Source organism: Mustela lutreola, chromosome 16 (assembly GCF_030435805.1).
Source record: "Mustela lutreola isolate mMusLut2 chromosome 16, mMusLut2.pri, whole genome shotgun sequence".
Lineage (NCBI taxonomy): Eukaryota > Metazoa > Chordata > Mammalia > Carnivora > Mustelidae > Mustela > Mustela lutreola.
Genome location: NC_081305.1, coordinates 37793839 through 37809426, shown reverse-complemented (window position 1 = coordinate 37809426; position 15588 = coordinate 37793839).

Below are 15588 nucleotides of genomic sequence, written 5' to 3'. Positions count from 1 at the left end.
CAGGACAAGAGGCACCTCAGGAGGACTCTTCTCCATAGACTGCATGAAGCTTTGGGGTGTTAGTCAGCATCCACCTGAGTATCCCTCATCCCGGCTGGCAGAGGAGGGTAGTTCCACCCATACCAGCAACAACACACATTCCCTCGTAGCCCACAGCAAGTGGCAGGGCTTTCCAACTTCGTTGTGAGAGCACCCTGTTGGCTTCTCCTAGAATAGTGGGAAACTGCACATGGCAGTGTGCAGACCCCAGAAGCAGAGTGGAGCATGTGGGAGGCAAGGAAGGACTGCCAAGAAGCCATGACTAAGGACAGGGGAGTGTAGAAGTAGGAGTGGGAAGAGGGCCCTGGAGTGGATGTGGCCCAAGGGCTGTCCTGCTTTGGCCAGAGTGACCAGGCCTTTCTATCTCTGCCTCCATCAGCCACTGTGTGGCAGCATGTGGCCCTGGCAAGGCTGAGGCAGTCCAGGAAGGCTGGCAGCTGGAGGCTGAGTGCTGGTGGCACCCCAGCAGCCGGGGCACTAGCACCTCCTACAGGGGGCCTTGGGGGCTGCGTCTCCATGTCCACCGCAGTCCATCCTACTAACTCAGCCATGACCCATTTATACACCAGCAGTTGGGGTTGTGCTAACGTGACATAGGGTTCTCCGAAAGCAGGAATAGCCAAAGGCCCAAGGCCATGAGCTGACAGCTCTGAAACTCGGAAGGGGCTCCCTTTATAGGCCACCAGCCCCTGGAGAAAGACACATGTCCTATCCTCTCCATCTAGACAGGTTAGTATCACACAGCCCTGTGTTCATCCAATCTGTTCCTTAATGTCCTTTAGAAACATGCACTGTGTGTCTCTCCAGTGCTCAGGCTGGGAGGAGCAGAGACTCCCAACTGTCCTTCCCTGTGGAGTCCACAGGTTTGGGGGACACCAATCGAATGCCCACACAGAGGAGCTCATCATGAGTACTGGCAACAGCAGACGCTTCCTGTTTTCACGTGTTAAATCATGTCTCAGCAAGGTTGAGGACTAAGGCCATGCTGTCCCCAAACGCCCGATTCTGGGTTAGGGTTAGCTTCACTTCTAGTCATGACACAGCCATGGAGAGGTCATGGGCAGCCCTCAAGGTCACCAGCAAGGACACAGTAGAGTGCACAGGTGTGCTCTGAGATCAGGACCTGTTCTTTGGAACCTGATCTGGACTGGGGAGGGGGCGTGGGGAGGAGGTCACGAATGGTGCCCCTTGAGGAGTAGATGCTAGTGCGGATGGGGGAAGGGATGAGAAGGAGTGACAGAGACGGGAGGCGTTGGAGTGGAAGGAAGGTCTTGGAAGAGGCCCTGGGATTGCCGAGACCGAGGCTCATCTGGGGAACTGGGAAGCGGCTGGGGTGCTGGGACTTGCAGGCTGGGGGCACAGCCCACAATGAGCCCCTCCTTCTTCATCCTGAGAGCCACAGAGGCCACCTTGTTGCTTTCCACCTTGGAAAGACTCCTCAAGCTGCCTCGTGGAGCACGGGCTCCTGGGCGGCCAGGTGCTGGAGACTGCCCCAGACATGGGGAGAGCCATAGGGCAGGCGCAGCGGGAAGCGGCTGGATTCAGAGTTATTTGGAGTAAGATCAATGTGGCTAGAGTGGATTTGCAGTGGGGAGCAAGGGTCTGGGCAGGGTCCAGAGACCCAGAGTTTCTGGCCTGCAGAACTGGACTGGCATGAGACCTTTCACTAGAGTGAAAAGGGACATTCGGGTCCTGAGCGGTAACACAAAGGCAAAAGCAACATTTAGAAATTTTTTGTACCTCAAACATCAAAACACTGAAGGGATAGTAGCATCAGAAATATCTGTTGACTTCATCTAAACAAGCAGTTGTTAATACTTTGCTGTATTTGCTTTTCCGGATCCGGGAGGCCAAGTCTGCTGGGGAGAGGCTGCGGGAGCAGAATGCCAGCCCGACTTAGAGCAAAACCTCCCCTGAGGAGCACTGAGAAGGTCTGTATCAGAAAGTCAGAGAGTAGCAAGCACTGGTCAGGCTGCAGAGAAGTCAGCCTCATATGCCGCCAACAGGAATAGAAAATGTTTCAGTGGCTTTGAGAAGCCGTCTGGCAGTTCCTCCAACAGTTAAACATGAAGTCGCCCAGAGGGCACCTGGGTGGCTAAGCTGCCTTCTCGGGGTGGCTGCAGGGTGTGTCTGCTCCCCATGACTGGGTGAGGCTAGGGCAGGCAGCTGTTCACCTAGGCAGGGAAGGCCTCCCCTAAGGTTCAAGTCTCCCAGCCCACCTGCCCCAACCCTGTGCTTCTGGGACTCTAACCTCTTCTTCTGTTCACCTGTTTTCTTTCTGGCCCATCTTCAATTGTCAACATCAGATTCAAGGCCTGGCCAGATATCACCTCCTCTTTGGAGCAGTCCTGCTCTGCCCTTGTCTGAAGGTCTGTGTAGTAGAACATCTGTGCCTCCTTCACACACTGACACAGCGTCCTATGGTTCTGTGTTCTTGGTATCAGGGCTGTGACCTCTGGTCTTAAGAGATACTCTGGGGTTTCCTTGAGGGCAGGGCCCGAGTCTGGCTCTCCTTTTCTTTCTTTATTGATTTGGTCAGGATTATTTTGGCCACCAGTAACAGACTGTTAGCTCAGATTGACCTAAGGAAAAGGATCCACTGGTGCATGTTACTGAAAATCCAGGAGCATCAGGTACAGCTGGGTCCAGGGCGCATTTGTTTTGGCTGTGCCCATCTCCTGGTCCTGCTGTCGGCAGGCTCTTCTTGGGTGCTGGCAAAGGTGGCTAACTCAGCTATCCTGGCGGGATCCCAGACTGAAGGTCCATTGGTCTGGCTTGGGTCATATGCTCACTCCTGCGTCAGTGGCTGCCCAAGGAGAAGCCAGCTCTGATTGGCCAGGTTTGTGTCATAGTCCCATTTTAGGATTAGGGGTGTTGTCATGGACCAGTTGTTGGGCGCGGGGGAGAGGGGTGCTTTCCAAGGCAAATCCTGGCCACTAGGTGGGCAAAACAACTCCCTGGAGATGATTTTCTTGGACTCCCCCGTCCCTCTCATCTGTAGGTCTTATTTACCTTCCTCCTGGATATTTCTCACCCCTGTTCCTTGTTCTCATCAGTAACTCGCCCCCGTTCCTCTCCTTCTCCTGGCCTATCACTGTTCACTTTCCCTGCAACAGCAAAGAAGGGTCTTCCTAAAACAAACGCTGATCATATCCTAATTAAAAACCTTGATGGTGCCCCATTGCCCCTTGGATGAAGTCCATTCTTCTGAGAAAAGCATGTCCATCGTTGATGATCTGGCCCTCCAGCCCTCTCTCTCTCTGCTTCTTCCTCCCTCTGGGGCTTATGTTCCATGTTCTTCAAACCATCTCGAATTCCCCCATGCTTCTGCCTAGGATGCCCTTTCCCAGCTGGTCTGACTGGCAGACTCTTCCTTTCTAATACACAGCTCAGGTATCCCCTTATCCAGGAAGGCCTCCAGGACTTCCCTGAACACATAAGAGCACCTTCTGCTTGGTGCCCATATCTGTTCACCTCTCTGAACTAGGCTGATTCTGAGGATCATGCTCTCTGGCCCTTGCTTTCCCTTTAGGTACTTCTTCCCATCTATCTTCCTAGGGCTGATCCTGGTGCTAGGCCCAGTGATGTATTCTGAGCAGTGACTAAAGACAGGTCAGAGAACCCAAGGGAATGAGGATCCTGGGTGGGCCCTGCCTACCCTTGGCAAAACAGAGTTGCAAGGTTCCTGCCTAGACATATTCAGCCCTGGTCTTATATGCCCCTCCTCTACCTGCCCCGCCCCCATGATGGGCTCCCTCCTGCTACCTTACTGTATTGTAGGACTGCTTTCACTTTCTTCCTAACCTTTAGCTTGGCTATTGTTCTTCTGTGTGTTTACTTACCATCTCTCTTCCAACCACCATGTCTATGACCTGTCAGCTCCACCAGAGCAAATTTTAGTACTGGCCATATCCTGGTACTGGGCACAGTACTCCACACTAAAAGGACCCAATAAATATTCACTAAATGAATGAACTCCCTGGCTGGGGCATTTGACCTATCTTTGGGGAGAATATTTATGGTTCCCAGGTTCAAGGGGCTGATGCCAAACCACCAATGTGGTTGGTGATTCTCCCCGCCAGAGACCCCTGTCTACTCCAAGCCTTTGGCTGAAGAGGCTATTCCATTGAAAGAAGAAATGATTCATTCCAGGTTCTTAATTCTTAAGTCTTAATCTTAAGACTTAATTCTCAGCAAAACCATCAATAATGACAAAGAAGATGAATCTGCAGGTGGGAGTGGGAAGGGTGAGCTTTCTCAGATCTGTCCTCCTTTTTGCTGAACTGCTAGGCTTGCTCAGTCATCCCCAACCTTACCATCCTGTCCTTGCAGACTTGGGGCTTGCCGTCTCTTTCCTGTCCTCTCTCCTTGTTCTTCTCTCTTTCCTTATCTTTTCCCCTTACTCCTTTCATCTTCCTCATCCACTGCACAGCAGGTGGCATACAGCATGTGCACCAATTATCTGCTGACTGATTCCACTTACAACATTTTCCTTTTCTTGGGAATGAAAAGGAAATGCAAACCCAAACCCTTACTGATTATTTTCTTCTAGCCCTGAGGTTCCTAATGCAGAGTATGTAGGTGTCCATGTACTCTTTCTGTTTCATTTGGTTCATCTATGCAACCACTAATCAGTCCATCCACCCATTCATCCATGCACCCACCTATTCATGCATCTGCTTATCCACCCATTCATCCATCCATCCATCCATCCTTCTGTATGTCCATCCATTCATCCATTCATCTATCGGTCCACCCATCCATGTAGTCATCCACCATTTGTCCATCCAACTGTCCATCCATCCGTTCATCCATCCATCGTCCCCATTCTTCTATCCACCCACCCAACCACCCACTCATCCAACCATCTGTCTACCCACTCCTTTGTCCATCAATTCATCCATGCATCATGCATCCATTCAGCTATCCATCCATCCATCCATCCATCCATCCACTCATCCACCCATCCATCCATTCATTCATCTATCTCCATCCATCTGTCTACCCATCCATCTGTTCATCCATCCATCCCTTCATTCATTCATCTGTCTCCATCCTTCTGTCTACTCATCCATCCATTCATCCATCCATCTATCCATACATTCATCTTTCCCATCCATCCATCCATTCATCCATTCAATTATCTCTATCCATTTGTCTGCCCATCCATCTATCGACCCATTTCTCCATCTATCTGTCTATACATCCATCATTCATCCATTCATCTGCTTCCATTCATCTGCCCATCCATCCATCCATCTATGCATTCATCCTTTCATCTGTCCATATATCCATCTAACCATCTCTCTATCATCCATCTCCCCATCTGTCTCTCTGTTCATTTATTCATTCATTCATCTATTTCCATCCATCAGCCCATCCATCCATCCATCCATCCATCCGTGCATACTTTTATCTGTCCATCCATCCACCCATCCATCCATCTCTTCATCCATCTACCCATCCATCCATCCATCCCTCCATCCACCCATCTTTCCATCCTGTAGTCCATCCATCTATCCATCCATCCACTAGGCATGGACTGGCCCTGGATCAATGTCACACAACAGGTGGGTGGTGGGTGGAGGAATAAGAAAAATGCACTCACAGATATAGTGTTAATTGGAGACTACAGGGTCAGGTGCTGGCAGAAAGAGACACCAGGCATGGTGCCTATAGTATATGGATCCTCTTAACCCACCAGGCTGATATCACAAAATATCCCCCTCTGCCTGCTGGCTGCCAGTTAGTGAATTTGACGTGGAGCTACTGCAGGAATCTTAGTGGAGGGAGAAATCCCATGTGGCTGGGGGCAAGAATGAGGGTGCTAGGCAGGGCTTCTGAGAAGAGGGACATTTGAACTCAGCCTGAAAGCTGAGTACAGTCCATAAACCCAGGACTTATGGAAGGGGCTTTGTAAGGAGAGGGAATGACCATATGTCATCCCATTTCCTGCATCTCTGGGACAGCCTACTTACTATTCTCCTTCTTTCCCCATCCTTCAACTCAAGGGTGAGGGACAACAACTGCCATTGTCCCTCAGACTATGATCAGGAAAGTGAGGGCGGAAACCAGCTTATTTTACATTTCATTCCTTTTTAAATGATTATTAACTTTAATTATAGAAGCATGCATGAATACATCCTTGTCATAATGGGAGTAATGCAAATATTGCAGATAAGGCCAACGTACTCCTTTCTCACCAGTTCCCCTCTCACCCCAAAAGTGGGCATGGTTGATGGTGTAGAATGTTCCCTTCCACAGCTTTCTCTGTGCATTTCACATATTTATATGTGCACGTGTGTGCGAGTGTGTGGAAGCACTGATTGCAGTATATGGCATAGTACTAGGAAAAGCCATTGAGGTCCCTGGATGGCTCCGTGAGTTAAGCATCGGACTCTCGATTTTAGCTCAGGTTATGATCTCAGGGTTGTGAGCTCGAGCCCCACTTTGGACTCCATGCGGGGTGTCTGCTTCTCTCCCTCTGCCCTCCCCCCAGACTCTCTCTCTGTGTCATGAATAAATAAATAAATAAATCTTTTTTTAAAAAAGATTAACAAAGAAGTGGAATTACATTCCAAGTATTGTTTGCATCTTACTTTATTTTAAACTTATTTTCTTTTCCTGGAGTAACATTTCCTGGAGCTTCCTCTATAGAAGAACACATCTCATTCTTCTCCTTGCTGCTGTTGTGGACTGAGGTTCTGTAGTTCTTTTAGCCTCTCCCGTTTTGCTGTCAATTTGGGATGTTCTGAAATATTTGTTCACAAAGAGAGTGCTTCAGTGAGTGTTCTTGGAACCAGCTTCTCACGTCCTCTTGACATTGCCCCGTCATAGATTGGCATGACTATCCCTTTCCTGATGATTGCAGTGGAAAGAAGGCCCCCTCCCTGCCTACAGCTTGCAGCACTGGAGACCCAGGAGACCACACAGCCTGAATGTCAGCAGGAAGGGCCCACTCCCCATAGAAGGAGTCTTCTGACCTGGCCTTAATTCAGATTTGAGGTACTTCCCCAGTACCCACGATGTGCCAGACCCAGGGTGAGGAACAGAGCATGTTAGTGGCTCCATTCCTACCTCATGAGCTCTCAGTCCACCATGTGTTTGTATCAGTCTTGTGCTGGAGGTTTGAGGGAAGGATGAGGTGGGGTGGCTGCCCACGGGTCCTGGAATGAGTGGCTTCTACAGGAGCACAGAGACCTAGGGCAGGAGGGTACTGGTATCACCTGGCCCCTCCTGTGTAGCATCACTACAGCCCATGGCCAGCTCTAATGAGCTCACCTCTGCATGGCTTGGAGGCAGCCCTGCTTGGCCCTCCATGCCTCTGCTCTCCTCCGCCCCTCCTCTCCTCCAGGGCCGGAAAGCATCTCTAATTCCGGTGGGCACCACAGTCTGCAGCTCCTCCGCGGGCAAACTCGGCACAGGTGCCAACTGTTAGTGCACTCTCCCAGCTTCCATTTCCGCAGCTCAGCACCTGCAAGGCCCCCCATCAGAGTCGTGCCAACAAGAGGGGGCTGCGGCTGTGTGTGTGTGCGTGCCCGTGTGTGAGCCCACGTGCCCGGCTGCTGGAGCCTGTGGGAAGCCACGAGGGAAATTTCCAGCACAAAGACCGTATGCCTGAGAGCGAGGGGAATTGCTCAGCAAACTTCAGAAGCGATCAAAATGTCCTTTCCGTAAAGTCCCGGCTTAAAAAATGTTAGCAGGTGCGTATACAATAGCGAGTCAGTTGGGATGGATTACTATAGAATACCATTTCCGCTCATTCCGAATTATGAATTCAGGGCATAATTTTCTGTAAATTGTCATTCTTGTCTGGTAAGGAAGGCTAATTTTTTCCTCATATGGAAAAAAACCCACCACTATCCTGGGCCACTGCTCTTTAGATCAGGCTCTGCCAGCTTACCTCCCATGGGGACGGCAGGATGGGTGAAGCTGTGTCCCAGAGTGACTGTGGCCAGAGACACGGCAGGAGGCCTTTTCCTCCCCGGGTGACCAGGTTGCTGCCATGGGTTACTGAGACAGCTTGGGGGAAAGAAGAAAGACTCCTGATTATGGACGCTGGGCCTGCTTTGGAAGGAGGATGGGTAAAGAGGTTGGGCTGCTCTGGATGTGTGGCGTGAAGATGAGATGTAGGAAACCAGGAGAGAGGTTGCTGGCAAGGCACTGGAGGCATTCATTCATTCATTCATTAACTCATTCATTCATTCATTCATTCAACAAGGGTTTACTGAGTGCCTAAGGGCTGGGGGAGGGGCCCTCTTCCAAGCCATGTGGTCACAGCAATGCTAAGATTTTCTATTCCGGTGGAGAGAAGCAGCCAATCAACAAGGACAAAGACAAGCATCCATCTTAGCTGCAAAGGAGTGAAGGCAGAGGGACTGGTGGGGGCCCATCAGAGAAGGCTCTGGGATGAGGGTGACTGTGGGATTGAGCAACACAAAGAGGAGGAACCAGACATGACAGGTGAGTGGCCTTCCCACTGTGCTAAGCCACTGCGAGTATGAGGCCTGGAGGTCAAGAAAGCTGGGCTTGAGAGAATAGGGCAGGAAGCCTGGAACCCAGGGAGGAAGGGCGAGTGGAGAGGCTGGCCTGGGTTGGGGACAATTGAAGTGCATGAGAACTGGATAGTTTTGAGTGAGGGAGAGACGTGCCTGGTTGTTGCTAGAAGCTTCCTCAGACTGCCATGTAGTGGACTCTCAACAGAGATGCCATGGTAGGAGAGGGAGCCTCTGGGAGTCACTGCACTTCTGGTCCTTCATCCCGGCGCCCAAGGCCTCGGGGAGTGTGGGTGGCTCTGTGCCAGCTGCCACTTCTTCTCCTGATGGAACACAAGGAAGGACAGTCCTTCCAGAATAGCTAAGGCTGTTCGCTCTGTGTGATGGCTGGAGAATCCCGAGGGCGGGGGAAAGCAGGGGACTTACTCTAGTGTGGACCCGTATTTGTCCAGATTCATTCACATGAAAATGGTGGAAACCCAAGTCACCAGGCTCAAGTGAAACTTGAAAGAGTATCAACAAATTACTGGCCCTGGCTGTCAGAAAGTCTAGGGGTTTCAGTCATAGCTAGATCCAGGGGCTTAAACAATATCGACAGGAATCTTTTTTGCTTTGTCTCTACTTTCGTCTGTGCTGACTTCATTCTCAGGCAGAAGGTCCCCATGTGGTGGAAGAGATGCCGTTGGCACTTTCAGACTGAACCTCCTGTCAGCTGAGGAACAGTCTTTGCCCAAATGAGACTCCTTGTGGGAGTCCCAGAGGTAAGCCAGACCAAGAAGGAGGTGCCGTGGCTGAAGTTGGGGAAGTCCCTTCTGCTCACTGTCCTCTTTCCTTGAGACTTGGCAGTAGCTTCTGACAGAGCTCTGGCGACCACAGCTGTGCTCCCTGCCTCAGTGGTCACCCCCGCCCCCCCCCACTGTCTGTACTGGCTCCCTCTGGTGATGACCCTACAGTCCACACTGAGGGCTGGGCCAGAGTAGCTTTTGTCATCACACACACACCCTGCCTGGGGAACCGGCCTAAGCTACATGACATCCTCCTTCTTTGTGGGGGACCAAGATTGTGCAAAGGCCCTCATAGTCCCATGGTAGAGGAGGTGTAATAGGGGGAAGTCACTTTATCCGCCTCCCCTTGCCTCTGTCCTACTTCTGCCTGCGAGACGCCAAGAAGCCACTGTGCTCTTTTGAGTCAGACCAACGTGCTCATCTAGAATGCAGGCTCTGGGGACAGATGGCCTGAGGTGTTCGCTGTGTGACCTTGGATGGGCTCCTTAACCTTTCTGTGCTTCAGAATCCTCATCAGTGAGGTGGGGCTGCTGCTAGCGCTGCTGGAAAGCCCAACCGAAGTAACTCAGCAGGTGCCTGGGACGTAGCAGGTGCTCCCCACACACTAGCTCTGGTCTTCATCAGGTGTGATGGAGCGTGGGGCATGCCGGGCCGAGGTTTGGTGCCAGCTGATAGTAACCGACTCCAGCCATCTCAAACAACAAGGGCACCCGTGGAGATATCTGACTTCCCAAAGGACACTCCCTTCCTCACCGTAGCTCCTGCTTCAGACTCCCAGGCCCTGGGAACAGGTTTGTGATCAGCTATGCCTAGCACAGGCCCTGCCGTCTGGGTCCACCCAGGGTGGGTGCAATTAGGCCAGAGCCCACTCTCATCTCTGTGGTGTGAAAGGGCAGGAAGGGGCCCTCTTGACAAGATCCCTTGTCGAGACTATACCCATGAGGAAATTCTCCTAAAGGGACAGATTTCTGAAATAAGGGGGACACTGGAAACCTAGTTCCACACCTGTGCACTCTGGCTGTTAGGTTCACAAGTCATTTTTCATCCACTGCTCAGCTCCTGCTGGCACTGGCACACACACACGGTGGCCTGCAGGGAGGAGCGTCGTGGATGGGGCAGCCTGGGGCTTGGTTCCTCCGGGCACCGACCCTGAGAGTCTCATCTGTGCAACCTGGGGCTTGGGCCCAGGCTTTGGAGCCGTGAGACTGTCTGAGGTCCTGGGGTCCAATCAGCATCACACCTGGGGTCCCGGATCCACCTCCTCACCCTTCACTGAGCTCCAGGCTCCAGGCTGAGCGGCTCATCCTTGCCCTTGATGAAGGCACACCGCTTAAGGAGTATGCCCGCACGAGGAAGGGGAGAATACCCATCTTTCTCCTGGAGCGTTTAGCCTCTGGGGGACATGGCACTTAGGGTGACCCCCCCCTTTCCACCCACACACTGAGAATGTGACAGCAGCTGGATGCTGTGGGGGGCCCACACCATGTGCTCCAAGCATCGTTGGAAAAGGCCCCAGAGACACTGAAGGTGTTATTACTATTATTACTGACCATAAAATACTCGACAAATGATTGCGGATCTGAGGTGGAGAAGGAGTCTTCCTTCCTGGGGAGAGATTTGAGGGCTGGTTTAAGAGCCTTTTGGAGCCACTAGGCCCAGCAGAGGGAGCAGGCTCTGCAGAAGCCTTCAGGAGCAGAGCTGTTGGGGCTGGGAAGTCTTTGATTACCTACATCTGTTTTTATGGAAACTTCTGGGAGCTGCGGAGGGGAGAGGGAAGTGTAAACAGCCGGAGTCGGTGGCCTCCTCGCCAGATTGTTGGTGGGGCATGGGCCACACAGACCTGGCCTGGGCTCTGCAGCAGGGGCTGCTAAGTGTTCCGAGAGCAGAGAACAGAGTGCAGGATGGAACCCAGGAGAGGAATCAGGGCTTCATGCCCTTGCTTGTGCACAGCAAGAGAAAATAACCCTGGGAAGTGTGAATTCATTGGCTTGGTCATTGGTGCATGGTACTGCCCTAGCCTCCTAGTGGGCTGGGGGAATCCAAGGCCTGTCCATGGCAACAGAGGCCATACGGCCCATGAGCAGGGTGGGGGTCTACGCAGGCCCACTCCGCTGACGGAAGCCCTTCCTGCTGTTCTGCACCCAGGCTGCCCTGAACAGCACTCACTTCTGGCAGGTTTTGTCTGCAGCTGGCTGGGGAGCTGCCTGCCTGGCTCTGGGCTTCTCGCCCTCTGCGGTGGGGGCAGGGTGGTGGGTGGTGGGATGTTCTTATTTCTATTGCATCTTGTTGCTGCAGGAGAATGGGTCCTAGCCAGGGCTGTAGAACATACACACACACACACACACCACACACTGTTCAGCTCCAGAAAGGAAGTCTCAGGTGGATTGCTGAGGTCCAGCCAGTATAGTCCTGACATTCTCGTCAGGGTTGTTACACACAGTTGTGCATGTTGTGCACTGCACAACCAGGCCCAAAACCATGCTGCTTTCCATTTGCCATGCCATGAACCCTGGGATTGTACTAGATCAGAAGGGCACCTTTTGCAAAGGGCACCATGCCAGCTCTCAGAGACGTGGTTCTGGTGTTGTGGCTCCAACCGTACCCCAACACTGCAGTCACACCCGGTTATAGCCCCTGCCCCCACATACCAGCTCCTTCAGCTGGTTTTCCTCACCTCTCTGTGCTGTGGACTGCTGCCCACCCTTTGAAGCCCAAGCAAAAGACACTTTCCGCCAAGTCCTTTGTGTTTTTTTCTGGAAACAGTACCTCCTCCCCTCACTCCACCTCTGCTCACACACTTGCTCTTTTTGGGAAATGGCTTGTCCTCAGTCCATTCCCGTGGTCTGGCAGAGGCCACAGTCACCTTCCCTGCCCCCGCCCCCCATGATCCCTGAAGCAGTTGATTGGCCCCAGTTGGGCCCAGGACCCCAGCCAGGCCCCAGGAAGCTGTTCCCTGGGCTGTCCTGAACCCGCAGCTGGAAGGACAGATTGGTCCTTGTGTGAGCGGTAATGATAGAAGAGCCTCCAGGAGACTTGCTTCCTTCCCTGGTAGGGAGGTCAGCCTTAGAAAATATGAGAAATGCAAAGGCAGGCAGTCCTGACCCCTCAGGCTGTACCCTGGCCCAGAAATGTCTACTCTGCTCAGGGCCTGTCCCTGGACATTGCCCTCTCAGGCTCCGGAAATCATGCCTATCTACAGACTGGGGACAACTCAGGAGCCTGCAAGGGGTGTGGAGGGAAGGTGGGTCAAAGAGAAGAGCCCCACTTCTCCCACCCTGACAGCCTACTGTACCCCAACTCTCCTCCTTCCCTTTCAGATGGGCACAGACAAAAACAAACCATTGACAAGACCACACGGAATCTTCTTGCGAATTCCCAGGGCTATTGTCAGCCTTTCTCAGCCTATATCCAAGGGCTGGGCTGGAGCGTTCAGGAGTAGTGCTCCGGGTCCCGTGGACACGGGTGAGGCCTGTGCTGTAGGTGTCCAGGAGTGGGCGAGAAGCCTGAGGTGCCGGGGCTCAGGCCTCTAGAGCTGGGCCCAGGTGGGGTCAGGTGACGGTTCTGCCACCTGTGGCTGTGTGAGCTCATGCAGATCGCTTACCTCTCCCAGGCTCCGGGTCCCCTGACAAATGGGCAGGGGCAGGACTGGGTCGGGAGGAGGCAGACTAGTGTGGGAAAACACCAGGCACTCAGGCACACTGTCCTCTCCTTCTGGAGACAGGCACTGTTCTTTTGGCCCTCGGCTCGTTCCTGACCATATGCACCCTCCTCTTGCCTGCCACGATGCCTCGACCCTCCTGGGAGTAGTCCTCCTGTGCACCCGCCTCTTACCTAGGAGCCATAGGAGGACAAGGGGACGTCTCCCCTCTCTCAGCCCCCCGCGACACCCCACCCCTGCCCTGTGCAGGCGGAATTAGATGCAGCCTGCGGAAATTATAGGCTAAGCAATATGTTGAAAAGTGTCCAATTGTGTCTACAATGTAGCAGATGTCTGCACCGCCTCACACAGAAGAAGTGTCAGAACTTTGCTCAGTGGCAGCGGGAGCCTGTGAGGAGTCCCATGTGTTTTCAAAGGCTGCAAACCGGGGGGCTTCCCACCAGACACCCACTCTCCCACTGCAGAAGCTTGGCACCTCAGAGCCTAAAGGGCCTTCTCCTCCACTGACCACCCCCCCACCCCGATTCTCACAGCTCTTGGCATACAATCCAGCTCCTTCCCAGGGCTCCCGCACGGCCAGGGTCTGGCCACTCCAAACCTCTGCCTTCCAGAACTTGCTACACTCATTTTTACCAAAGGGTCTTTGCGTTGGCTGTTTCCCGTCGGGAGAGCTTGTCCCCAGGCGTTGCTATGACTGCCTCTTTCTCCTGGTCAGAACCCTTTCTGATTGAAACGAACTGCCCTCACCCCAGTCAGTCTGTCGCGCCCCCGCTCCCCGCTATGCTTTGGTTTCAGCAGCACCCTTCTTTCCACCTGCTTTCCGGGGTTCATCTGTGTATTGGCCATCGGTACCCTTGCAGCCAGATGTGGCCTCTCTGACAGCAAGGGCTGGCGCGCCCTTAGCACCCCCAGCTCAATAGTTGTCCACTGAGTGGAAGGGACCAAGACGCAAGCACCGCCACCCTCAGACAGGGAATCGGCTCTGGCACGGTGGGGGTGCAGCCTGGGCCCTCCACAGTTTCCTTCCTGTGCCTCTTGATCGCTGCCTCTTGGCAGAGGCCCAGGTGTCATTTAGCAACTCTGACCTGAGCAGGAACTGGGCTCTCTCTGTCCCTCCTGGCAGCTGGCCCACGGATACCTGTTTTCTACCCTAAAAAAGACCCTCAGCCCCACAGAGACATCTTCCCCACTTTCAATCTAAGTGGCTCATGGGGGGCTTTTCCCATGGTCCTCCCCCATTTCAAGGTGAGCCTGTGGTGAAGGCCTTGCTAGTCAGAGTTTTCCTATCCCCTGGATATAAGGTCAGCCCTGGACTGGTCCTGTGATGCAGCTTAGACCAACAAGGGCTTTCATTACCACTATCAGCATGTAGTTGGGGTTGTGATAAATGTTGCTATGAAGAAGGTTTGGATTTCATGAGAGCCTAAGGGGAGATTTGAGTGGTTGGGCATGGGGGAGGTAAGAGGGCAGTCAGGGAAGGCTTCCAGAGGAAGTGAGCTATGACTTAGGACCTGCAGGATGTATAGAAATTGCCTAGGAGAAGAGGAAGGGGAGTGAAGAGGATCTAGTTACAGAGAGAACAGTGTGCAAAGGCCCTGTAGCAGGTGTGAGCATATTCTAGAAACTAAAGGTGGGTGTGGCTGGGGTGTGGAGCCTAGGGAGGTAGAATAAGGAAAGGCTGAGGGTTGGGTGAGTCTAGACTCTGCAGAACCTTGTAAGCTGGTCTCTTGGAAGGCCCTGAGGTTTCAAGTGTGTGTGTTTGGTGGCACAGAAGATGTGATGTGTGTCTCGCTGGCTACTATGTGAAGACTTGTCTAAACCCCAGCTTTCAAAGAGGTAGGCCAAGACTGTTGTGGCCCTGAGGGTTCTTCTAGAAGCCCTGACTACCCTCCAAGACCACCGACCAAAAGATTCCTCCTGTCCTCTTTGGCTCCACCCTGTCCTGTCATCTCCTGGCCACCTTTCTGGATGATAGATGCCAGCCAGCTGGGCTCTTCACTGAGGACCCAGGACAGGGCCCTGGGCAGAGCTGGGATAGCGCCCCTTCTTCCACTACGGACACCTGCACACCCCCAGCCCCAGCACACCTCCGAGGCGTGGCTTCCACGTCTATCAGCTGGGGAAGGAATCCCACCAGGTGGTCCTTACTCAGGCCTGGGAGACCCAGGAGAATCACAGGGCCAAAATGTATGTGTAGGTGCTTTCGACTTCTCCTAGAATAGGAGGGGGGATGAAGAGAGGGAGTTGTGGGGAATGATGGGGATGAGGTTTTCTTGACCCAAGCCTGGGATGCCCAGAGGAGGAGGACCCACAGGGCAGGACAGGAAGGGCAGACCAGGGAAGGTGGCACAGAGGGCTCTCCCTGCAGGACATCCTTTGGAGCAGGGAGGCCACCCTTGTGAAGCATGCTGAGCAGGTCACTTTACCAGGCTCGTGTGACCCTCTTTCTGGATTCTAGGGGCTTTCACCCCCTTGCTGGAGTCCTAGGGCAGAGAACTGTATTGACACCTTGGGCGCAAGGGGATTTCATCTGAAGTCTCCAGCCTGTTTCTGCAATAGTGGAGGGATGTATGGTCGCTTCCTGACACGTTCTGGGTATGAAGTGCCTAGA